Raw genomic sequence first — 26,578 nt, 5'->3', positions numbered from 1 at the left:
TGACTTGCAACTACTTACAAACTAGTCAAGAAGAGGTGGAGGGAACAAAGAAATTAAACGTCAAGTTCTGATCTGTGTAAGGTTGTGCCTTCCCTTTGCGGCTGCTGCCGTTGGCAGGAGGGTATCTGCAGAAGGGGAGCCTGCTTCCCCCTCTCTCTCTGCCTGTCTCTCTGCCTACTTGTGGTCTCTGTCTGTCAAATAAATAAAATCTTAAAAAAAAAAAAAAAAAAAAAAAAAAGAAGAGGATATGATTGGCAGGGACAAGCCTCGGGTATAGTAAACTGAAATCTGGCTTTAGGGAGGGAGTGAACTTTTATTCACCGTGACTTCATTCAAGGATGCGGCAAACCTGGTCTCCTGTCTAACAGATTTGCTATGATTTAAAAAAAAAAAATCAAGAATTTTCATATGTTCATAGGGAACATAGCTTAGAACATGCTGGATGTTTGTGGACTGCTGGGTAGAGTTTTCAGCTGTGAAATTCATATATGAGGAGAAAAAAGCCCGCCCACAATGTGAAAGCATAGTTCTGGGCAAGTGAGACAATTCTCAGAAGAACTATAAGACTAGTAGGAAATAACATTGTAAAGCAGAAAAACAAATTGGGTCCTGAGGTTTGGGGGTGGGATGGGAGAGGTTCATTTGAATTACAACATGATGAGGTACAGAAAAGCTAATCTTTTGGAGAAAATTGGCAATCATTGCAAATGAATACGTGATCAAATATCCACCTTATTTATTTTTATTTCACAAGCAATTCAAGGACAGGTAACTGGGCTGAGAGGTATACAACAAAGGAAAAAAAGTCTTGTAACCTGTCCCATTCTCCAGAAGTAATAATTTCATATCCCTTTTCTTAGAGCATAGCTATTTAAGAAATACTCTGGAAAGCTGCTGCATGTAAGATAAGAGATACATCTAAAGTTAAAAAAGTAACAAAGGAAGAAATAATAACACAAGTAATAAAGCGGCAGAAGGGGAGAATTGTGTCTGATTTTTACCCTTCATAGCAGTAGATCAGATAAAACTCAGTTTGCAGACTAAGCTCGAGAGGCAAAATCTAATTGTGTGGTTATATGGAAGCCATATGCTGAAACACCGTGCACTATGTGCTTGTAGATAGTTCAAGTTGTGTCTGGAAATCAAGGTGGAGAATGAATTGGTGAAAGGAAGAGGAGTCCCAAGGCCCTGAGTTAGTTTGGGGACAATGGAAATAAAACAAGTTGCAGGTGAAAAGAGCCTGGTCTGCAGGAGAGTCATGGCAATCAAAAGGAGACAGGTAGTGGGGAAGTCATGAGGAGGAACATTTTATTGGGGTATGAGATCTAGAAAACCAGGGCATGGAGATGGTCTTCCATCCAAATGATGATGAGGCTTTGATGTGAGGGAAATAGAGGGGGGACGGGTCAGGGGAGAATAACAAGCTTTCTGTCTCATTGCAAACATGTTCCTGAATCTAAAGAAGTGATCTATAGTTCAAAGGATGCAAAAGGACGGAGGAGGGTGAAGAGGATTCAATCTAGCACTCAGCAGTAGAAACAGGAAGCGGGGACTAAGGCAAGTGCTGACCCCTTCACTTATGTCTCAGAGAGAAGACAGTGACAGATAACAGGGCTTCCATTCAAAAGTTCTGGGAAAACTGGTCTTTCTTAGGTCATGTAAAGAAATAAAGTAGAAGATGCTTATGAACTGTAGTACACAGGGTTTCTTGGAATCAGGGCCATTTCCAGAAATGGAAACAGGGCCGAGAGAGGGCGGAGCAGGGCTGGATTAATCTGGAATGAGAGCAGTACACAGGACTGTTTGTGATACGTATGTATTAGGGAGTGGAAAACTCAACATGCAATCCAAACATAATCCTCATGTTTTGTTAGTAATGTTTGACACACATATATAACCCTCACTTATGTTTAACATTATTCATGTCATTTCCTGATTTGAAATTCTTAATAGTCTTACCTTTAATTTTGTATTTTTTTTTTTTTTTTTACTTAATTTCCCTAGGCATTAGGAGGGACAGAGAGAGGCAGAGAGAGGGGGAGAGAAAGAGAGCAAGCTCATGAGCTCACGCATGCAGATATGTGCCATAACTACCCTAAGAAATGATTCTGTGCCTCTTTAGACAGGTAGACAGATACGCTTTACTGGTATACGCAAATCATTTTTCTTTAAATTCCATACATTAATGAATAAAAACACAGGACATTTTCACTGACTTCAGATATGTTTCCTTCCCTTACTGGGATTCAGATCATTCCAAGTTCAAGTTTGTAGCCCTGGCCCCATTTGACTTACAATAAAAATCTTAAGAATATTTTTTTAATAACTGAAGAAACATATTCTTCTATTTTTTCACAGAACTCACAAATAACTAGGTGGATTTTGCTTAAGACTGCAAAAGAAATTCCATTTTAGGGGCGCCTGGGTGGCTCAGTAGGTTAAAGCCTCTGCCTTCGGCTCAGGTCATGATCCCAGGGTCCTGGGATCGAGCCCCACATTGGGCTCTCTGCTCCGCAGGGAGCCTGCTTCCTCCTCTCTCTCTCGTCTGCCTCTCTGACTAGTTGTGATTTCTCTCTGTCAAATAAATAAAATATTTAAAAAAAAAAGAAATTCCATTTTAGACTAGACACAAATGTGGAAAATTTGAGGTCAAATGATTCAACTCTTAAAGTCTTATAACTAGGAGAAAGTGTGACAGAGAGAAAGAGAGAAAGAGACAAAGACACAGAGCAGAGACAGAGGGGAAGAGAGAAGGAGGGAGTAAGGAGTGAGACAGAGACAGAGAAAGGTAATTTATAAATCAACTGGAATACTTTCCTGGATCATTCCTCTACATGTTTATATATGTACATGTGTGTATACATTAATTTTTTACTAATTTTAAAATGAAAAATTTAAAAATTTTACCTTCCCATTCTATGTAGTACTTATAGTACATATGTAAGGACTATTTGCTTAATGCATAATACATATTTTTAATTTTAGTTGAATAATTATTTTTGCTTATGGAAATCATATAAGTTAATATTTTCTCTGGATTATATAATTAAAATGCAACTTTTATGTATTATGAAGAAAAGCAGAAGATGCTACATGAATATATGTTACTTCAACACTAAACATTTATTAAATGTGGGGGGGGGGCAGGAAGCTAAAACACAAAGACGAGATTCACCAGACACAATTTCTTATGGGTGTAGAACTCCCATGGACTTCAAAGGGTTTACCAGTCAAAAACCAGGCTCAGTCCGGGGGTGGGGGGAATGAGTATCTGCCTCCAATTGCCAGCTGCAGAGTCTGAGCCAATTTCTACAAACTTGGAATTTGTCCTCTTTGATTTTTTATCAGCGAAAAATGTCTGGAATGACTGGAGACACTTCTAAAGTTTTTCATTTTTTTACATTTGTATAGACTAAAATATAGTGGAAAACCTGGATTTTCATGAAATATCTCCCAATTACAATATGTAGATTTAATATGTTAATTTCTGTATTTTCTCCACAGACAACTAACCTTTTTATTATTAGTATCTTTTTTTTTGCATTTATTGGGATCATACTCTTTCAGGCTTGGAAAGCTTTTGTCAATTGTAGTGTAGAGTTAGTTTATTTTATAGGAAGAGGGGGATTTTATAGATCGAGGGGGTTTTCACACTTAGTTCCTACTTCCTGCCCAGGGTATGATGTGTTTCCTGACTGTTGTCTGCTTTTCCCTTATGAAATACGAGTCTCCAAATATCCTTACCAATTGCTTGCCTTGCATTTTTTTGGCCAGTTACTTGACCATATCAAGAAAAGAAAGATGAATTTGTGCTATTGTCCGTAGAGAACAATGTCTGCCTCCATGGAAACCATCGCCAAAGCAGAATAGAACAATGTTGCATGCATTCTTTTTTTCTTTTGAACAGAAATACCTATAAAAGGACAAAAAAAAAAATCTAAATGGTAAACCCAAGCAGTCCTAAAGGACAGTAAGAATAAACATCATTATTGCTAAGTGGTTGTCTTATCATGGACTGTCAAATTTGTGGGCTGAATTGTGCCTGAGGGAAACTTTCTGGAATGATTTATCAAAAGCAGAGTGAAATGTGTCTTGCTGTCTTTTACTGTGAAGTGCCATTGAATGTATGCTTGCAGGTGTGTTTGTGTGTAAGGTTCAAAATAACTTAACGGTGGGTCCCTGGGAATGGTTTTTGCAGAAGCAAATGATCTCCCTTGCTGTGAACCCTAGCATAGCACCTAGAATCATGCAAAAGTAATCCATAGACATATGAAACAGATCTATGTCTCTCTTTTTTCATGATGCCAGAATAATTTGGGGGAACATAATGAACTATTTATTAGTTTAGTCCACATGTTGCCAAACAACCATCTTACTTCGTTTTTGTCCCTTGTGTTTAGGATTTCTTCTTCTAATCTGCATACAACGTGATTTTTTTTTTTTTTTTTTTTTTTTTTTGTGGGCATGCTTTGGTAGGTTTTCCCTTCTCCTTCTTTTATGGCCTGACAGCTGCAGTGAGTACACACATCTTCCATATTGATGTCAAGTGGTACCCAGTCATTTTTCATAACAGCTGCTGTTGGCAGATCATTTAAACTATATTGGGGAATGAATGGAATATAAATGTTCATTGCACAAAGTATATAAAGCTGGGTTTATTGGATTTGCCACTGTTTCTTATCAACATATTCTGTTTTCTTTCTACTACTGTGATGCTAAAAATTTGGTTACAATAGTAACAACAAATTATTTCTCATCCAATGATCCAAGTACTTAAGAATGCTAAAATGTTGTTGGTGTGACAAATCAGGGCCAGAAAAAAAGTTTTGTTGAGAGAATTTTTATGTATTTTGCCTACTCAAAATTATCACAATCTAAACTTAAAACATATGTATGTACACATGCAACTAGAATATATATGATATTTATTATATACAACTTAGTACCTAAAAATATACAAAGTAATGAATTGAGTCCCTTGGTTAAATTTTAGTGTTGTGTAATACGCCCAACATTGCTATAATATTATCTGTAAGTCTCCCTCTCTCTCTCTTCCACCTTTTTCCCCTCTCTCTCTGTTAGACCAAATGCCACTTCTAAAGTACCATCGTAGGACATTATGTCTCCTGTGGCTCTGTTGTGTTTCGTCACAGTTTTGTTTCTACAAAGTCAATACTTTTGAACAAACTAAAAAGAATGTAGGAGGATTTCACATTAACATGTCTATGTATTAAAACATACACACACCTGTAAAGTTTGTCACTATATGTGTACACTGTGGTTAGAAGGCATCTTAAATGAAAGGAAATTATTAGTTATGTGGAAGAATTACAAATATGTACAAATATTTGGGAGTAATTATCAACTAGGAAAGGATTGTTGGCAGTAGTTACATGGTTTGGCACTATACGATTCTTCTTTTCACCGTTTATCGTTCTTTTCCTGACATCAAAATCAATCATCAATTTGTGAACAAATCTGAGTAGAAATCCCTAGAACTTAGACTATTTTGCAACCAGCACGTTAGTCATACACGGGAAAGAGAGAAACTTGATGACAGGGTGTTGCCAGTTTTAATTTGTTTCATATCCATTCTACCAGAATAAAGTCTTGGAACCCACATGAAAGTCATACCTGTCAACTTTGGCTTGGGAACACATGCATTAATGAAGGTCATGTAGTTCAAAGTTGCCTCTTGTTTTCTCTGTGTAGCCATCTCCTTTTAGTGATCTTCTCCAATTCCATGGCTTTAAATGCTGTCTATATACACTGATGACACAGATGCCTATCTCCAGCCAAGATTTTCCTTTCTTTTTTCTTTTTTAAAGATTGTATTTATTATTTGAGAGAGAGAGAGAGAGAGAGCACGAGCGTGAGGGAGAAGCAGACTCCCTGCCAAGAGGGAGACTGACTCAGGACTCGATTGCAGGACTCCAAGATCATGGAGCCGAATGCAGATGCTTAACAGACTGAGCCATCCAGGTGCCCCTAAGATTTTCCTTTCAACTCCAGACTCACTGGTCCAAATCAATTAGATGTCTCCCTCCTTGGGTACCTAATCTAACTGTTCTTTCCTTCATCTATCCTGCTATTCCTATGGCCTTCCTTACCCAAAAAAGAAAAAAAAAAAGTTAACTTTATTTTACTAGTTGGTTCCTTGGGCAAAACGATTTATTTTTATTCCTTTTTTAATTGCATACCTCCCATTCAATCCAGCAGCAAATCTTGTTAGCTCTTCCTTCAAAATATATATTCAGCATCAAATCATTTCCCAGCTGGTACATCCTCCCACTGGTCTCTCTCTACAGAACAATTTCAATAGCTTCCCAAATGAGCTTTCTCTTTTCATCCCCTTGTGGTCTAGTCTCAACACAGTAGTTAGATATTAGAAAAGTCTGAAAAAACTTGAGTCAGATTGTGCCACTCCTTGGCTTTAAACCTTATAATAACTTCCTTTTTTATCTTGAGTAAAAGTGATGTTCTTACCGCGAACTCCCAGTTCCTACATGACCTCATTCTTTATTCCTCTCAAAACTCATCTTTTAAAGCTTCTCGTGCCAGACTGTTCCTCAGACGTGCTGGACCCATTTCTGCCTTACAGTCTTTTCATTTGCTCTCCTTCTGCCTGGAATATTCTTTATTTTAGTCATGAGTAGATAAATTCATGACTAACTTACTCATTCCTTTAGGCTTCCACAAGGCAAGGTTTTCTCTGGTCCTTCTATCTAAATTATCCCTATCTCCACTGTCACACTCTATCCTGTTACCTGACTTTAATCTTTTTATGACATCTTTTTTTTATAACTATCTGGTATTATATAGTCTGTACTTTTTTCACCAAAATAAAAGTTCCAGGCGGGGCGCCTGGGTGGCTCAGTGGGTTAAGCCTCTGCCTTGGGCTCAGGTCATAATCTCCCCGCATCAGGCTCTCTGCTCAGCGGCGAACCTGCTTCCCTTTCTCTCTTGGCCTCTCTGCCTACTTGTGATCTCTGACAAATAAATAAAATCTTAAAAAAAAAGTTCCAGGAGTCTGGGTTGGTTTTGTTCTCTAATAGAACTTGAGAGGTGAGAAGAATGCATGGCATGCTGTACGCACTCAGTAAGTATTTGTTGACTTGATTGAATATATTGATTTCATGTCATTTGTAAGGTCTCATTGAATAGTAAACGATCCAAAGGATTGCTAGTATTCAAAAGATTGCTATTAGGATAAGAAGAAATACATAACTTTTTTGACTTCTTTTTATAATAGAACAGATGTGGACTTTTTTTTCCCCCTCAATAAAGACAATAGTAGTCTTAGTCAATCAACACTTCTTGTTTGTAAAGAAGTTTCTGTATAGATGGACAAGACAACATGACCTCTAAAAAATTCCTCCCCCTTCTCCTGAATACAAAAAAAGATATATATTTTATAATACACACATTTTATAATACATACAATTGAATTAAAATCGCCAATGGGAATTTGAGATAAAGTGCTTTAGAATACTTAGAAGAATCAGTATATTCCTACATATTCATGGGCTAGTTTCTTATTATAGAAGGTAGTCTGTGATTATTTTATCAAATATATTATTTTTTAAAGATTTTATTTACCTATTTGACAGAGATCACAAGTAGGCAGAGAGGCAGGCAGAGAGAGAGGAGGAAGCAGGTTCCCTGCTGAGCAGAGATTCCAGACGTGGGGCTCGATCACAGGACCCTGGGATCATGACCTGAGCCAAAGACAGAGGCTTTAACTCACTGAACCACCCAGGCACCCCTCAAATACATTATTTTAAATTACGATCATAAGGGATAACTTCACAGAATGAACGAAAAAAAGGAATAAACATATCAACATTATAAGGGCCGAGATAACTCTATTTTAATTTTTAAAAATATTTTATAATCAAAATATATGGATTTTCCCTCATTTCTCTGCCATCGGCAGTTTCTGAGAAAAATCCAGGAATGAAATAACTCTGAAGTGTGAGGTCATAGTAACCTGATTTAAAGCAGAAGTTGAGCAATCCAATACAAGACTTGTATTTGAAGATCAAAATTCTGCTTTCATATCAGAAAGATTCTTTCCTTTTCAGACACCTTCACATGAATGCCATGGGATATTTTGGATTTTGTTGCAGACTGATGTAACCATTGTTGGGCAAGTTACCCATGACTTCATCCCGTGTACAAGTGACAGCTGGGAAATTTAGTATGCGCATGTAATGATTTGCCACATATGCATAGAATTAAATATCCCAGGCTTCTCTGATGTTGATGTCATGTTGTTTTACTTGGTACATGGTTGCAGAGAGTAGCAGAGTTAAGAGAGTTTAAGAACAGGTAAGAACAATCCTAATGACTTCCAGTAGGTGAAACACAGTTTCCAGAAGTGACTGATAAATAATGGGAATGAGCACTGATCTAGGAATCTGAAAACCTGAGTCCTGGGGCTCAGCTCCATTACTTTCTAATGACATGCCTGAGTGGCCTCCGCTTTCAGCCCTTAAGATGTCTCATTTTCAAAATGGAAAGAATAAGAGTGGTTTTGCTTAAATGCAAGTCTTTGGGAATATTAAAAAGTGTAACTAAAAAGTTGGTAAATGCTAAGAAGCATTTTTTACATTTTTACGTGGATAGAATGAGCATTTGCTGCAGCTGGTATGGGAGCGGGATCAAGGAAACATCAAAATTCTGAGTTAGGTTGTAAAGCTAACACATAACTGATAAAAGAAGGCATTTGCAGAAGACAACATAAATATGCAATATTTCTAGTGCTGGGAGCAAGAAGAGCATGATAAGTCTGGCCAATCTGATGTGTTTAAAGCTGGTCAAGAACAGTTAGCTTTACAATGCTTCAAGAGAGAATATACTCTGTAGATGGTGTTTTAGGGTGGGTTTCCCAAAGCATACCCTGAAATGAGGATTCATGGACATGACACTTATTAGGAAAAATCCCTCGGAAAATATTAAGGGAGTGAGGAAGCAAGGAGGTCAAGAAAAGGTGTGCTGTCGACTCATGTCCCACAAAAGAAAATTTTGGCTGACTCCCACACCAGAGACTTTTTAAAAATTTATTTATTTGAGAGAGAGAGACAGAGACAGAGACAGAGAGAAGGAGAATGAATGGGGGGGCCAGAGGGAAAGTCTCTCAAGTAGACCTCCTGCTGAGCGAGAAGCCCAGTGGGGGCCTCTATCTCCTGACCCTGAGATCATGATCTTAGAGGAAGTCAAGAGTTGGCAGCTTAACCAACTGAGTCACCCAGGCGAACCCCAGCACCAGAGCTCTTGAGATCCTGTTGGTTACACCTAGAACTCAGGGAAACAGAGTGAGAGAACATTAAGGAATGGTCTTGAGGAAACACACTGATTTGTAAGCTTGAGAAGTTGACTTCAGACCCTATTTGGAGCATGACTATAGAGATGAATGGACATTTTAAAATATTTATTCATTGAGTTATCTATATATTCTATGGAATAGGTGGAGACATATCCAATGTGCCACATTCTGAGTGAGACACTAAGGGATTCAAAGAGATTACAATCAAAGAGATTACAATATGGTGGAGGAGACTGAATTAGAGAATTTATAATAAATAAGAGTGAGTGTTACAGTATCTCCAGGGCTCTACCTGCTTCTTGGCGCCTGTTACTAAAGAGAGAGCAAAGTGGAGAATAACCTTAAGTGTTCTCTTGGTTTCAGATATGACTCTGTCATTCATCACCGTGTGACCCTGGGCAAATTACTCAGTCTCTCTGTGCGTCATTGTTCTCATCTGGGCCATGGAGATCATAACTCTGTGTCACTGCTCGTTTGTTTTTGTGAAGACTAAGTGAGGCAATACATTTTAAAAATGCATAGAAGACTGTTAGGAAGTTTATATTTATTTCTACTGAATATTCAATTCATATAAATAATCTCCATTTTTCTGAATTTACCAAGAATCCTAAATATTATTTGGCTTTTCATTTAGATCTGCACAGCGGAGAGAAAAGTATTAGTGAAAGGATGCTAATAGTTTAGTCTCTTGGCAGTTCAATTTCACACCATAAATCCAACTTCAGCTTTTCAGTCCCAGAGCAAAATAACAACAAAATGTTGTTTCACCTCTTTACTGCAGTGTGACACAGGCTGGAATCTGGTGACTGAAGGAAACTGATCCCATGAAGTCTTCCTCACTATCGTGGGCTTCCCCATTCTTCGAGAACGTACTAAGTGGTACACGGTGCAACGAACATTTGGAGGTTAGAGAGAACAGAGCTCTGATTCACATCCGCCAGAAAGACTGTAAGTCACAATTCTTGAGGTTGATGCGGTGAAGGCACAGTGCTTTATTCATGTCCTCTTTACCCCATTGACATCGTGGAGGGATTCCTGCCCTAAAATAATGGGGGGTGGTTGAACAAACCACAGTGAACCTGGACAGAGGAGATCAACAGCCGCTCACCAGTCATGGACACTCACAGCTCTGGGAGAAGGACACTGCATGTCATGCAAATCACACAGGGTTGCATTCAGAACAGGCCAGGGCCTCTGGAAGGCAGGCTTCATAAGAGCCCTCTGGTTCTGCTGGAAGGATGTAATTAGCTTGTTTGAATTATTCTGCAGGCTGGCAGGGAACTGCAACCTGCTTGTCAGGGATAAGCAGCAACTGCACCTGGTCTCTTTGATATGGAGGGTGGTTTGGCCAGGAGATCTAGTCTGCACAGCGCAGTACAGAGGACTTGAGTTAAGGCCGTTCCAGGCATTCTGCATTTCAACAGTTGTCAAGGCAACACAATCCTGAGCCTTAATTTTTGGCCTTCTACCCCAGCAAGGAGTCAGAAGGAGGCTCCCTGGCCAGCAGTGGTCAAGAGAAATTTGCGAGAAATTGCATGTTTGCCGGAGATGTTTTGCACACATTATTGTAAGCGTGCAAAGTAAAGCCTCCTCTTCCCTTTCTCTTCCCAAATCTTCTATAACCCCTGCTTCTATAACGCAGGATTTGATACAAGTGGATCCTGAAAGTGAAAAGGCAGTGCTGAAGGTAGCTGCAAGGTTGGCATGGGGTTAGAATAAGGGCTCCTTGTGGCCATAATTCTTCTGAGTCACATTCATCAGTATTTTGTGAGCATGATTTTCTGAGTCCTTATCAACTTTCCAATTTTGTCAGCACCCTGGACCTCCAATCCTGGTCCTTAGTCATATGCCAAGTAAATGCCAATCAGCCGGCTTTCTCAGCTGATACCCTCTACCAGGCCATATACCTTCTGTCTCTGACATATGAACAGTCTAAGTCAGGTTTGTTAATAATGAAATGTACTTGCTCCCTTTCCTCTCTGATTTTTTTGCTGGTTCACATTTTCTTTTCTTTTTCTTTTTTCTTGTAACTTCTTTACAAATTATACAGCAGGAAACAAATCTTCTAGAAAATAAATTGCTTGACTTTTCCATTAAGTATTTTCACAGAACTTACCTGGAGTAAAATTGTATCCCTAAGCAGACTTTTATCTTTCAAATATTCATCTTTGACCTTGTGTTGGAAAATACGCTTAAGAGAAGATTATTAATATTTCTAGGAACTGCCTGTGATTGCGTTGAAAAAAAAAGAAGGAAAATGAAGGGCAGAATATGACTTTGACTCCTATACTCTTCAAAGTATTCAGATATAGGTGAGAGAAAGTGCATAGATCTAAGATCTAATGAACGATTTTATGCATATTTATATGATTTTTTAAAAAGTCTTCTTGAAAAGCCTATGGCATTTCTTGGTTGTGGATAGTGCCTTCTAAACCTATTGAGTAATCGATGGAGAAGTAGAAAGAGATAGAAAAAGGAAGTAGAAGTAGAAATTTGAAAGCACAGATGTTAAAGGAAGTTCAGGGTAGAGTTTCAGAAGTATGTGGGTTTCAGGTTGTCTCTTTTTATTCTTTTTACCTTTTCTCTCAAACTGCTCAAGAATTTCAAGTTCATTTCACTCATCAACATTTTTTTCACTTCTCAGAAACTCAGTAACTGGTGAGCTCTATGGTGAATAGCTGACTTACAGTATAATTTAAAAACCTGTTACTCTTAATCTTGACCTACTCTGACCTTTCTTCCAATTCTTTTCTGAGAATGTGGTGAGCATTTACTGTTCTGAGATCTCAACCCCTCTTTCCATCTTTGGATGGAACCTTTGGATAGTACCTCATTTGTCTTGGGTGATGACCCATCACCATTTTTACCCAATATGATGTACCCTTCTTTGTATTTATGCTATCATTTACATTTACATTTGTATAATCCCATGAATCTCTGCTTTACTTATGTTACTCTGGTTTATAAATTATATCCTACAGGTTAACTAACTCTTTTTGTCCCATTTGTACATTTTAACATTAAGTAACTATGAGGAAGGAGTTAAAACTGATGGTCAGAGATCTCACTCCTTTTTATGGATGGCGGGAATGTTCCTGGCAGAAAGAAAAGAAAGTAGGTGACCCTATATCATCTACTTGTCAACTTGACCTTTGGCTAATGTTCTTTGGTAGGAAAAAAAGCCCTTAACTGAGCATGCCTTTATTGGGATGCCTCTAGTTAAGTATTTTCTGGAAAATAGAATCAAGGCTCCAAAAGACATGGATTTCTGGTTAATGTAGGCAATAGCACGCCTTAGAGTTGTTTCATATTTAAATGTTCCAGCTACATGAGGTACCACATAAAACTCACATAGAGGATTAATCTCTTCTGAGCCAGAATCTAGGGGGCTGCCACTGATGTCCCAGATGGCTGTTCTGACTGAATCTTATGCTTGCCTGCATCCTTACAATCATTTAGTAAAGTTGGGTGCAAGATAAAATCTCTGATTCCTGTGAGTCTGATTTGACAAGCAAGTTCTGCAAGTTACTTCAATAACCTAATTGGTAAAATGAGGTGTGACTCTATCACTAAAATACCAGCTAAACATGGCCTACAAAGGAGTTTAGTAAAGGCTCTTTAGAGTCTTATATGAGTGCTAGAACATATTTAATCTGTGTCTCATAAGAGCTTGGTTGATTGATATGTATGGCTTCTATATCTATTTTTTAAATATATAATGTTATAGATCAGTTTGTTAAAATGGAACTCCTATGATGTTATTGTTAAATGATGCTTGAAAATCATCAACAGAACCATCTGGGCTTACAGTCATATCCCCATGTCTATGTCTAGTACTGATCTGTGTGGACTATAAAAATCTGGGTCCATTGTCTCAGTCAAGAGAACTCTGAACAATCATTGCAGCTTTAGAACTCAGTGTTAAGCTGACTGGGGCCTCTGTTGAGACTGCATGGCAGCCAATACCTCACCTCACTCTTCCTTCCTTCTCTTGCCTTTCAGGGTATTGACTGTGACGGCACTCCTCCGTAAACCTCCTACATGCTAACCTGTGACCTCCACCTCAGGGAGGGCATACAGGACCCGAGGCTCTTATAGTAAACTTCATGATTTTTGCATTTTGCTCAAGAAGTTCAAAAATAAACAAGAATGTATTGTGATTTGACTCTTTGGTGTCTTAGATAAAAATTTGGGATGACTAAAATTTAAGGATTATATTTAAGATTTATTTATTTATTTTAGAGAGAGACTTGTTAATTTTAGCCATTCTGACTGGTGTGAGGTGGTATCTCATTGTGGTTTTGATTTGTATTTCCCTGATGCCGAGTGACGTGGAGCACTTTTTCATGTGTCTGTTGGCCATCTGGATGTCTTCTTTGCAGAACAGAGAGAGAGATGGAGCACATGCAGGGGGAGGATCAGAGGGAGAGGGAGACAAACAGACTTCCTGTTGAGTGCGGAACCTGATGCAGGGCTCGATCTCCGCACCCTGAGATCATGATCTGAGCTGAAACCAAGAGCCGTATGCTTAACACACGGAACCACCGAGGCACCCCACATTTATCTTCTTAAATGTGTTCAAATACAATTCCTGGTTCATGGAAGAAACCCATTTTATAGCATTGGCCTAAATTATTTATGTGCAAGTATTTCAGAAAAAATTTAATATTGTGTCAAGTAAAATAAAATCATTCTTACTTCCATTGCCTTAAAGACACACAATAATACATAAGTCTAATTTTAAAAGTTTAATTGTTTATAGTTTATTAGTTCACCAGCAATGAATTTGTGCTGATTTAAATTTCTGAAATATAATTTTTCATTTTGGAGGATATATTTTCTTGCAGTGATAATACTTAGATATTGTCTCAGAAGATACAAAACTAATATCCATCCTCTCTTGCTTTCAAGATAAAATAATGTGTTTCTATTTATATCTTTTAGATTTATTTCTGGTTAAATATATTTCTATTAATTCAAACTATTTGATTTAAGTTTTCATTAAGACAACAGAAAATTTCAAACTGACTGCCTTTTTAATAAATGTTTGCCATTTCCAGGACATTTCCTGAGGGCCTGCAAATGGAAGACAGGGTAATTTTTCTCTTGTGTTTTCAGGACTTGTGGCAAAGAGGAGAGGGGGTGCTGGGAAAGTAGGAGGAAAATAAAGAAGCACCCAACTAATCTTGAAAACCAAAGGCATTACATAATTTTTCCTTTTGTGTCCAAAACTTATAATGTAGAAATTCAAAGTTTTTAAAAAATAAGTTCTGATGCTTATGAAAAGAAACGTTTTATTTTATAATCAATTACATTAATTACATGTTTACTTTGTAGCCCGTAAGTGTCACACAATTAGAGTAAAAATGTAGGTTCTTTGAATAAAACAACAACAAAAATCAACCCCCCCCCTTCAAAAAGTGTGTAGCCAAGAGTTTCTCTAACAAAAGCAGAGATATGGTCTTCATGTTGAATTTTATTGATCTCTGGAACAGTAGCTCCCCCTGAACTGAGAACCATACCAGAATTAAAGAAAGATCTTTCCATCCCAGAGAGCAGACTTTTGGAAGGCAGCCATTGTGAGTATAAAATGCGAACCTGGCCAAGTACTTTATTTCTTATTGGATTCTTGACTCTTTCTGACTCTCATCATTTAGTGAGTCATGACTGACAGTGTATATGAACATCTGCAGTCATTGATTCTAAGAGAAATGTCTCCAGGGATCCCCACAGCTTTCTTTTGACCATATCAAACGGAACATTCTTTCAGTCCCAGAAGTTGCAGAAGCCGGGGAGGAGAACCCCAGACTGTAGGGCTCTGATTTCACCCTGCACATCTAAGGGTGCAAATTGGTTCCAGGTCAGGGTCAAATGAAGAAAAGTCTGAAATGGGTGCCTCTGAACACTCCAGAATTGCACTGGAATGCACGCTTGTGATCTTGAAAGCTTCATGGGAAACAGAATGGGATTACACAAAGGACACAGGACTTGAAATCATCAGTCATGGGTTTCAGCCCAGCCTCATCCCTTCCTAGCTGGGATATTGGGCAAGTTGCTTACATTCTCCAAACTGTTTCTCTTTTCGCAGATGAGCAGCAATAATATAAATCTGTATAGTCAGATTAGTGGACATTTCAAGGACAGCTGAATTTTTATGTGAAATCATCCAATTTTAAATGCTATATTAAATTTTATTTTTTTAATTGTATAGATTAAAAAAAAAGAATTGGATGAGACTTCTCTAGGACAGACCAAATACATTCCATTTTTTCTCCTCTGGCCTTCCCCCTTCAGCTTCTCAAAAAAAAAAAAAATTGTCTGCTTCCAATCCTTTTTTTCTCTTTATTAGTCCTCACGCCATACACTCCAAAGAACCCGCAGGAATCCATGTCATTAAACACAATGGACATTTTTCAGTGTATCTTCCTTGACCTCTAAGCAGCATTTGAAAATCTTAAGTGCCCCTTCCTCCTTGAAATCCTCTTTCTTGTTGTCACTGACACGTAATTCTGCTTTCTCTTATTTCTGGATGACCCCTTTCAGTTCGTTTTGGAAGTCCATCTTCCTCCCTCCTCTGACTTTTAGATTTTTATTTTCAGACTTCCTCCTAGCCCTTTCCTTTTTGTCACTCTGTATTCTCTCCATAATGAAATCACATCCATGCTCATGGCTTCATGTATACTTTGTACAACAAATGACTCCCAAACATGTAATTCCAGTCAATCTTCCTGTGGGCTACTGAAGTCAATTGCGTTCTTTCTTTCTTTTTTTTTTTTTTTAAGATTTTATTTTTCTATTTGACAGAGAGAGAGAGAGAGACAGCAAGAGAGGGAATACAAGTAGGGACAGTAGGAGAGGGAGAAGCAGTCCTCCTGACGAGCAGGGAGCCCAATGCGGGGCTCAATCTCAGGACTCTGGAATCATGTGAAGTCAATGAGTTTCTAAATATCTCATTTTTAATTCAGGCTCAACATACCTAAAATTCATGATTTCTTTTTCCCTAAAACCTGGTTGTCCTTTAAGGTTTCCTATTTCAGTACTGTTATTAACATCTATCCAATTGTGCAAGCTAGAGATGGTGGAAGAACCACCATTGTGATTTCCTTCGTCCTTCCTGGAATCTCTAATCCCTATGTGTAATTAATTACACATCTCTTAAATCTTCAACTTCTCTCCACTATAAAACTGTCACTTTGGTCAAAGTAACAAACTCCATTCTTGAAACCAATTCTACTCTTTCCTCTTCAGTGCATTCAACACTGATTTATTAATCAAAAATCTGATTATGTCCCTTTCCGGCTCAAAACTATTCACGGATTGCTAGCTTTTTTTGGGGGGGATTTTTTTTTTTAAATTCTGTGGTTGTAAGACCTATTTATGGTCTGAACTTCTTTCTCCTTACTGGTTTATTGTAGATTGCTTTTCATCTTACACTTTACCCTCTGACATTTTTTCAGTTCTTAGAATTCACCAGGGTCCTTTCTGCTCAGATCTTCAACTTGGACCACACCTTCTTTTCCTGATACCTTTAGTATCAGTAGACTTTGCTGAGCCTCCAGACTCCTTTAGAGTCTCCTTTATTGTGTGGTCCTATAGCATCCTCTCTTTCCACATCGTGACACTTACTAAAGTGTGTAATCATATTTATGCCATTGTGAGTCACTGGGGTCTCCCTACTAGTCGTAAACTCCACAGGAATGGCAATAGATTTTTTTTTTGTTTATAATTATATTCCAGAAGTGTAGCATGTTTCTGTTATTTAGAAAAAATTTCTGTTATTTAGAAAAAGTTTAATAAATACTAATTGAATGAATGAGTTTGAATGTTTTACTTTCACAGTTTAATATTTTATGCACCTTTAGAAATAACAAAGTATGTTTCGTGATACGTAATCATAACATGGTCCCTCTTCCATCTGGGTATTGTGATGTGACATCATCAAATCTATTTTGCTCTCTACAGGAGACATAACACCTGGATAGATGTTTATCTAAACTCTACCGTTAGAGAAGTTAGAAAATGTTTCTTTCTTCTTTATGAAGTCAGTGATCTTGAAGAAAGAGTTTGTGTAATTTTAGAGTCTGGAATAAACGTCATTGCTTAGGAAGAGGATCATGGGGGCTATCTATTTGCTTCCAGCATCTGTTTAAAATAAGCTCCTTCCAAATTTCAGTTGCAGTTTGATGGACCCTTCTTCCATCTCCTCTACTCCTTCATTTTCTTCTTTTCCCCACAGGCTTTTCACTCCGTCCTCTTCTGTTGCTGTTTTGATGAAAAACTTTCATTTATACACAAAACATTGTTGCATAGAAACTTCCAGGCTCTTGAAACCCCCATATTATTTAACAACTCTCTCAGATCACTTTCTTACAAATCCAGCATCGATTCTTGGTCTACTACTTAGAAGACCCCTCTGAAGTTCTTTGCTTCCTTATTTTTATGTTACCTTCTTCTTGTAAACCCAACTGCTTTATTCTTACAGCCATTACCTTTGCATTTATAGAAGGACTCCTGAAAACATCTTCAGACTCATGGATGGAAGCCCCAGCTGGAACTCAGTGCAGCTGGAAAACGCCTGGGCATGTCTCTGTCTAATGACCTTTTGATTGTTTCTAGAGTGTCTGTGCAGATATTCTAGTCATTTCTCAACATCTCTAGCCACTTCATTCTCACCCTCCGAAAACCAAGAGGGCCACTTGGTCTTCTTCTTCACAAAGAGAATAACATATAAATCTGATTAATTTTCTTCTATTTTAAAAACAAAGAACTCTTCCTGGAATCTCTGTCCATTCTCTGTATATTGTCTTTATTCCTTCTTTACTCTCTGACAGAGAAATGTGCTGTATTTGACTCATTTCACATTTGTTACTTTATTCACATTTATTCATTTCACATTCTCTTCGCAATGTGTTGCTTGTTATTTTACTTTCCAGTGGAGTTTGCTTATATCACCCTAATTGCTGACTCCTAAGGATTTGGAAATACACACACATGTATACATACATATATATTTTATCTCTCTTCACTTCTGAAATATTGACACCTCTCCCAATCTTCTTTTTTGCATCTTTCCCTAGTTCCACATCTTTGACACCCATTTTTCCTATTTTTTTTTAAACTCTCTGACCCTTTTCAGTTTCCTTCAGGTGTGTTTCTTCTCCCACATGTGAAAATACAGAGTTGCTAAAATTGCTAATGAGTCATTTTCAGTTGTCTTCTTGTCTTAGTTTCACACAGTGCCTAGTAATTTTATCTCCACCCTTATATTTGATTACCATACAGAATGGCTGTTGTGTGATGGTGAGGAGCTGCAGCTCAGAGAAGAGACAGCTTCTTTAGAACGTTGGAGCTTCCAGTTCTTGGCAACTGGTCATGAGCGAGTCACTTTACATCTTTGGGATTTAGTTATTTTATTTACCTTCCCAGGGCCACTAAGCAGCTTAAGTCTATACTCCTCAGGGTAGAAGCTGAAAAACAGCTTTTCTAAAATTTATATATTTTTTATAATCTTGGGTACAAGATACGCCCCAGACTTTGCCAATCTGACTCCTGGATTAAGCCTATAATTTGGAAGCTGGTGACACAGAGAAGCAGGAGCATCTGGTTCTGGTGGCATTGGGGGTATGCATGTTCCAGATGCTCTTGCAGAATTTCTAGCAATAGCATCCATAATTTGGCTTTGGCGAAGAGAGTTTGGCTGTTTGTTATATGTGTGCCCCAGTGGCAATAGGGTTGTCAAAAGGGGAGCAGTGTGGCCTGCGAATTTTGGGTCTGTGAGTCTTATGGTTTGCTGTCTAGATTTCAAGCCTTTCTGGAACAGTGATAAGCTAACAACCCTAAATAGGTTTATTTTCCCTAAAATAGCTAAAATGGTTTTGCAAGAAGAAGCTGAGATTTCTTTCCTGTCTAATGAGTCTATTTCTTTTCTTTTTTTTTTTTTAACATTTATTTGACAGAGACAGATCACAAGTAGATAGAGAGGCAGGCAGAGAGAGAGAGAGAGGGAAGCAGGCTCCCTGCTGAGCAGAGAGCCCTATGTGGGACTTGATCCCAGGACCCTGAGATCATGACCCGAGCCGAAGGCAGCGGCTTAACCCACTGAGCCACCCAGGCGCCCCTAATGAGTCTATTTCTGCCTTGCTTGATGAGTCTAGAATGATTTTGCCTGAAGCAATAAACTTGAACAGGGAAAGGCAATTCTCCCCATAACATCATTTCCCCCCAAAGCATCCTAGCATCTCCAGATCTATAACTAGAATCAGTGTCCTTGGGTGAGAGTAGAGGTATTTGTAAAATAAAACCTAAAAGGACAAGGTGTACAGTTAAGGATGGCACTGTTTTGCTATTTTATATACGAAGAACCTAGAGTTGATGTGTAAGAATAGATTCTGTGAGTAGTAGATCAAGAAAAGAGAAGTGTAGTATTTTATTGGATTGAATTTATTGATTCAGGTTCATACACCAGTAGCAGGGAGTGCTTCTAATTGCTTGGATTATTCATTGATTGAAATCTGGACTTGGTTACTAAAGCTAAAATAATTTGACATGCTATAAATACCTAGTACAATCTAGACTAAAGGTCAGGAAATTATAGCCCTGGTAGTTAAATCTAGTCATAGCCTGTTTTTGTGTTTTATTTTTATTTTTCAATGGCTGGTGAGCTAAAATTGTTTTTTATTTTTTTAAAATAGTATCTGTTTAAAGTAGTATATAAGTACCAACATTAAGCTCTTGATTGTGTGACTTAGTCTAAAATATTTACTATCTTACCCTTTAAGAAAAAGTTTGTTGATCCTTCATCTAGGCTCTAAAGGAAGGATTTCCAAATTCATGGAGATAAGAATGATGGCCTGGCTTTGTCCTATATTACTAATTACTTTCTGCTAAATTTATCTCCGCAAAGAGTCTTTTTCACCTGCTATTAGTGTGGCTGATATACAGTGGGGGTGGGGAGGAGTATATCTGGAACACAGGGCATACCATGAGACTGTTATGACCAATGTAACAATTAATAAAAGATTATAACAGAAAGCTAGGACCTCTGGACTCATATCTCTTAGGAATAGGAGTCTGGGTTATCTCATTGGGTAAAGAACTCTTACCAACTGCGTAGTTGAGAGCAAAGGGAATATGGTTTAGAGAAAGAGAAGGAATGTTATAAATTCTAAATGCAGACCTGTGACCATTTGTAGTATCTACCTTTTTTTTCTTTCGTATGTCGTGTATACATTTGAATATTTTAATAAATCTCCAGGAAAACATTTCATTCTGGCCTACAGTTTACAGAATATTGAGCAACAGGAGAGGATCATGATAAAACTAGGAGCAAATAATGACATCATTCTGAGATCCCAGATTCGGCCCTATTTGCTGTATTGATGAAACTTTGGAACATCTTTTGGGGAGTAAGAGGAAGTTTTTATTTGTGGAGTGATGGTAGACTTATATTAAGAGGAATATATCTTTTCTTGTTGTTTCTACGTTATTTATTTATTTATTTATTTATTTATTTGACAGAGAGAAATCACAAGTAGACAGAGAGGCAGGCAGGGAGAGAGAGAGGGAAGCAGGCTCGCCGCTGAGCAGAGAGCCCGATGCGGGACTCGATCCCAGGACCCTGAGATCATGACCTGAGCCGAAGGCAGCGGCTTAACCCACTGAGCCACCCAGGCGCCCCTGTTTCTACGTTTAAGTAATAGAAAAGGGTATATGTATGAAGAAGTAGACTCTCACGACATGTATAAATTATCTTTGGCTGCCCAGCATCTTTGAACACTCTAGGGCGTTTCTTAATTTATTATTATCCTAATTCTTCCACAAAGTCAATGCCACAGATTCACTCTCCCAGTATTCTGCTCCATTGCTGGAGTGTGGGCACATTTCCTGACCCTGCAAATCACAGAGACCTACCGAAGACCCTAATTTGGAATCTAGTGATGCAAATAAAGAGGTGGCATATGAGATCGCTCATGATGAGGCGAGCCGTAGTTACAACGGGTCTCCAAAATCTTCAGGGAAGCTACCAACAGCACCGCGTGCTCAGTATCCGAAGTGAGAGATGCAATTTTGTGTGGCTGCCGCTTGCAGTGGAGGCAATGGTGTATCCAGAGGTAAGTTTCTGCAAGGTAATTTGGACTTCACTTTTGGCTCCACAGTCTAATCATCCGGTTCTCCTGGAGAGTCTATGAACTGTTCAATACTTTATTTAATGAGGTCTTTCTTTGTTAAACTACATAGAATCAGTTATGCTCTTTGTACTTTTTTTGCCTTTAAGAACGCCGACTAATGCATTCTTCTATAACATCTCAACCATCACTTCGCTTTTGCGGTGTAGACCACCAGACCAAAACTTGTGTCTTAAGAGAATAATAATTTCTTAGGTCACTGCTCTGAGAGTCAAAACTTTTCTCTAGTTTTACTTGGACTCATTTATGGGGGTGCAATTACCTGGCTGATCACCTGGGGCCTTGTTAGTCTCTGATGGTCTCACTCACGTGACCCGCAGTTGGTGGTGGCAACGAGCCCGCAATGGGTATGACACAGGCATGTGCTTACAGTAGGCCCTCTTGGGCTTATTACCGTGTGAAAAGCGTAAGTGTTTTCCAAACTTCTGCTTATGTCCTGGTGGCCCAAACAAGTCACATGGCTAAATCTGGATACAGTGAGTGAAGAATTAGAATCTACTTCTTGCAAACTCACATTGCAATCAGATGTACAGACAATAATGGAAGAATTTGCAGCCTGTTTTGTGATCTCCCTTACTGACATACAGTGTTTTAGTTTATTTCATTTGGCACCCGGAATTTTGAATAAGCTCCTTTTGAAGCTTCTACACCTTCGAATATGCTATTTTCACTTCTAAGTTACTACTTCTCCTTGGTCTTCCTTGGTAAATCTGTGTGCAGTCTTGTTTTCACAATTTAAGACTTCGCTTCTTCAGGCTGAATGGATTGGTTTTCATCTTAATTCGCACCAAATGTTGGGGCTCTATCACTTAGAGGACTTATTACATGGCATTCCACCATTAAAGATCCATTTTGACAACAATTACCCAGAGGATGGAGATTTCCAAGGGCCTTCCTCATTTGCTAAGCTGCTACTAAATAAGGCTTATGTCCTGATGGTGGAATTTCTCTTTCCTCTGGGGCTTATTAGCAATGACCTGTGTACTGGCAAAATCTATCTTCAGAGCTGAAGGATTTTTGGATTTCTCAGAAGTCGTTCTGTGTAGAGGCTATTAGAGTTTTGTGAGGCCTGGACCTTTAATGGTACTGCTCAGTGTTAACTGAGCCACCCATGAGCTAGAGATTTTGCCTAGAATATTTCTGAAGCATGTTCTAACCACCATAATCCCTGCCTCTCCTTTATTAAACAAATCAAAGGAGAATATAAAGGGGAATCCCATTGGCCCACACTGGTCTGGATTACTTGGGTAGTCACGGCTCAACTGTAATCTGTTTTTTGCCTAGATGGATTTCAATGTTTCATATTTTCCCTTTCCTTTTAGAAAAGCAGGAAATAAATCATCCATTTCATCCAATTCATTTCATCTAATAAGCAGAACAACATGCTCATGAGCTCTTTTACTTCTTTATCCGTTCACTGAACTTGTGGAAGTTGGTGAAATACGACTATTTCCAAAGAATTAGACTAAAAATAAGGTTGCATATATTCTGGTATTTCGGTTATCCCAAACAAAAATGCGAAGTCGCTTAGAACTCACAGGCTATTTCGGGACTTTCTCATTATCCTAGCAGAGCCAAATATTTTTTTTTTTTTCCCTTTCCCCTTCCCCCAGCTTTCGTCCAGATCCGTGCCAGATCAGATAGTCATGGCCAAGGAAGATCTCCTTTCCTCACTCTCTTAGTGGTAGGAGAATGGAAAATGCTCTGCTGGTCAGGTCTGAGCTGCTGGCAGCTGCCTTGTTGGCAACAAGGAGGGAAGATTTTGAACTAAATGGCTGGCTGCTGGAAGTTTTTGGATTTGGGGGCTGATGTTATCAAAACTATTCATCTGGTCAGTTGCAGAAACATATTGTTCAGTCAGGAAGGAATGAGAGCAGGTTGTCCTTCACAGTGCATTTCGGTGTGCTCTGTTTTTATGGAGAAGTCTACAGCAGTTGCTCTGTAATTCGAGAAGGGGATGTCTGGGGACAGAGTACTCTGCCACTGTCAGCTGAGTCGGTTTCAGCCCTTTAGGCAGATTGCAAGAAGAGATCTTGCAAATGAATGAAACGCTGGTTAATTTTCTTTGTTTCCTCTACAGAGTTTGAATTGTTATAATGATCTCAAGCTAATTCTCTTGTCTAATACAGAGATTTCAAACATTTAGCCCAGGACTTATTTTGTCTGTCTGTCTCTCTCTCTCTCTCTCACACACACACACACATGACCTTAATATAGATGTATTGAATTTACTCCGGCAAAGTACTCATATTGATTGAAAAAATATTATTTCGGGGTGCCTGGGTGGCTCAGTGGGTTAAAACCTCTGCCTTCGGCTCAGGTCATGATCTCAGGGTCCTGGGATGGAGCCCTGCATCAGGCTCTCTGCTCAGCAGGGAGCCTGCTTCCCCCTCTCTCTCTGCCTGCCTCTCTGCCTAGTTGTGATTTCTCTCTGTCAAATAAATAAAGTATAAAAAAAAAAAGAAAAAATATTATTTCTGATGAACTATTTTTGACTCAAACTGACCAATCCCTTTATGGGTGTCCTGTTATTGAATCGTATCATTTTAATCGTTGATAAATACATAACACTGAACTCACCAATTTAAAACAAACTGTCTTTAATTTTTTGAATATAAAAATTATAGTAAGTGACTTGGACATAAATATTTAGAATACTGAAACATCTTAATTTTAGGGACTCTATTAAGGAAATAAACGTTGCTAACCTTATTTATGGGGGAAATATCTTGTCTAGATGAAGATGTCTTTAGACATAAGATATGATTGTAAGGGGTCACCAGACAAGTGACTATAGTGTGAGGAAATATCTATGAAGGGGAAATATATTTATTCCTTGATCTTCTGGACACCAACTGCTTATCTATCTTCTCTATTACCATAGGTCCTATTGCTAGGATATTGTTTCTTTATGATTTCTATGAGCAAGTTATTCTGCTGGATAGCATTAGCCTTCATGTGTTTAGGTATGGTTTCTCTTGTAGTTTCAGACATTGACTAGATAATTTTAAACATTTTGGGGGTCATTTAACAAGGGCTTAATAATTGAATTAACCTGCTTTAAAAATGGAAAAATCTTCTCACTTATATTAACACTGTGTCATTCTTTCTGATCATTTTTCTAATAATCTGGAATTTGATAGTTTTATTTGGTTTATTAATAAAGCAACCTTAATTCATCAGCCCTTTATACAACTGTATTGGTTCATATCCCCCAAGCAGTAAGATCAAAGTCATTTGACAAATTTTCTTTTCTTTCTTTCTTTTTTTTTTTTTTTTTTAAGATTTTCTTTCTTTATTTGACAGAGATCACAAGTAGGCAGAGAGGCAGGCAGAGAGAGAGGGGGAAGCAGGCTCCCCGCCAAGCAGAGAGCCCAATGTGGGGCTTGATCTCAGGACTCTGAGATCATGACCTGAGCTGAAGGCAGAGGCTTAACCCACTGAGCCACCCCGGCACCCCAACAACTTTTCTTGAAGTAAGTAACTTTTATATAGACAAAAATGTTTTTAGATTCATTATTGCTGGGCATTCATGTCAATGGCCAAATAGAACATCGTGGAAAGATGTGAGGATCCATTTCATCTGTGACTATAATTTCTGGTTCCTCTATAATCAGAGTTAAAGCATAGAAAAATTGAATCAATAGTATATTTCAATCTCTCTCCTTCTGCTATAGTAGTATGCAATGAGACTAAAAACATAAGCTAATGGTTACTCAACATATTTAAAAGTATCAAATGTCTGGAGAGTTTCCGGAAGCCGAAAATCTGAAATAGAAGGCTCCGTGTGTCTTCTTAAATAGTACAATCTTGAAAAAGAAAGTGAATGAGTGTAAATAACTTTAGAAATGCTTGATTGAGGTTAATTGTGACTGCGTTATGCAACTCAGCATGTCCAAATTTGAATTTATCTTTCCCCCATCTTAAAACAAACTTTTCCTTATAGTAAACTCCTTACTGCTGTCAGTGGACTGCAGATTTACCCAGCTTTAAAAAATCTTAGATTTGACTTGAGTCTGTGAGTAAAATTCATTATATTCATCATAACATCAATTCCTGTTAATTCTTGTTTTGCAATATATTTTAATACTCTCATTTCTCTTCCTGTTGCCACTTATTTATTCAGAATTTTTATCATCATGTATTCATTAGCATCTCTCCATTAATTTATTTGGTTGTCTTCATTGCTAAGCTCTTTATGGTTATTCTGTTTGTACCCTTCCTCCCACTTAAACTTCCCAAAACACTCTTTTATTAAGACTATTCTACTGGAGGGTCACCTGGATGGCTCAGTGGGTTAAAGCCTCTGCCTTTGGCTCAGGTCATGATCCCAGGGTCCTGGGATCAAGCCCTGCATCAGGCTCTCTGCTCCCCTCTCCCCTGGCTGCTTCTCTGCCTACTTGTGATCTCTGTCTGTCAAATAAATAAATTAAAAAAAAATTCTTAAAAAAAAAAGACTATTCCACTGGAATGTTGAAATACCTTTTGACTCTTATTTTTTCCTCTCCTTTGTCTGATAAATTCAGTTAGTTGTTATGCCCCATCAGTTTTACTTTATTCATGAGCACCTCCTATTAAGTCCTCACATTTCTATTTCATATCACACAAGACTGTCAGATTAGTCTTTGCAATCACAGTTATAATATGATTTTCTAGCTAACAAACATTGGGTGCATCCCATTATCTGATGCATAAAGGGCGTATGCAAAGGAGAGAGAGGGTGGAGCTTTTTAAGTGTTCCTTTCACTACTGCCTTTATAGATTGAGTACTCCAGTCAAACCAAAATCTTCATTTTTATCCCCGATTTCCCACCCCAACCCTTTTGCTGAGCTGTTTCCTCCACCTGGAATGAATTTCTTTCCAGCTCTAGATCTTTTATTGTTGTTTTTGTTTAATGTCTATAAAATGTTACCTTTCATAAAGTGTTCCTCTACCATCTTTGAAAGTCTTTTTTTATTTTTCAAATAAACTATTGGGACTAAATGAAAATAAAAAGCTTCTGCACCGTGAGGGAAATAATCAACAAAACGAAAAGGCAACCTAAGAAATGGGAGAAGATATTTG

The sequence above is a fragment of the Meles meles genome, chromosome 2 (genome assembly GCF_922984935.1).
Source record: "Meles meles chromosome 2, mMelMel3.1 paternal haplotype, whole genome shotgun sequence".
Classification (NCBI taxonomy): domain Eukaryota; kingdom Metazoa; phylum Chordata; class Mammalia; order Carnivora; family Mustelidae; genus Meles; species Meles meles.
Note: the sequence above shows the minus strand (reverse complement) of the source record.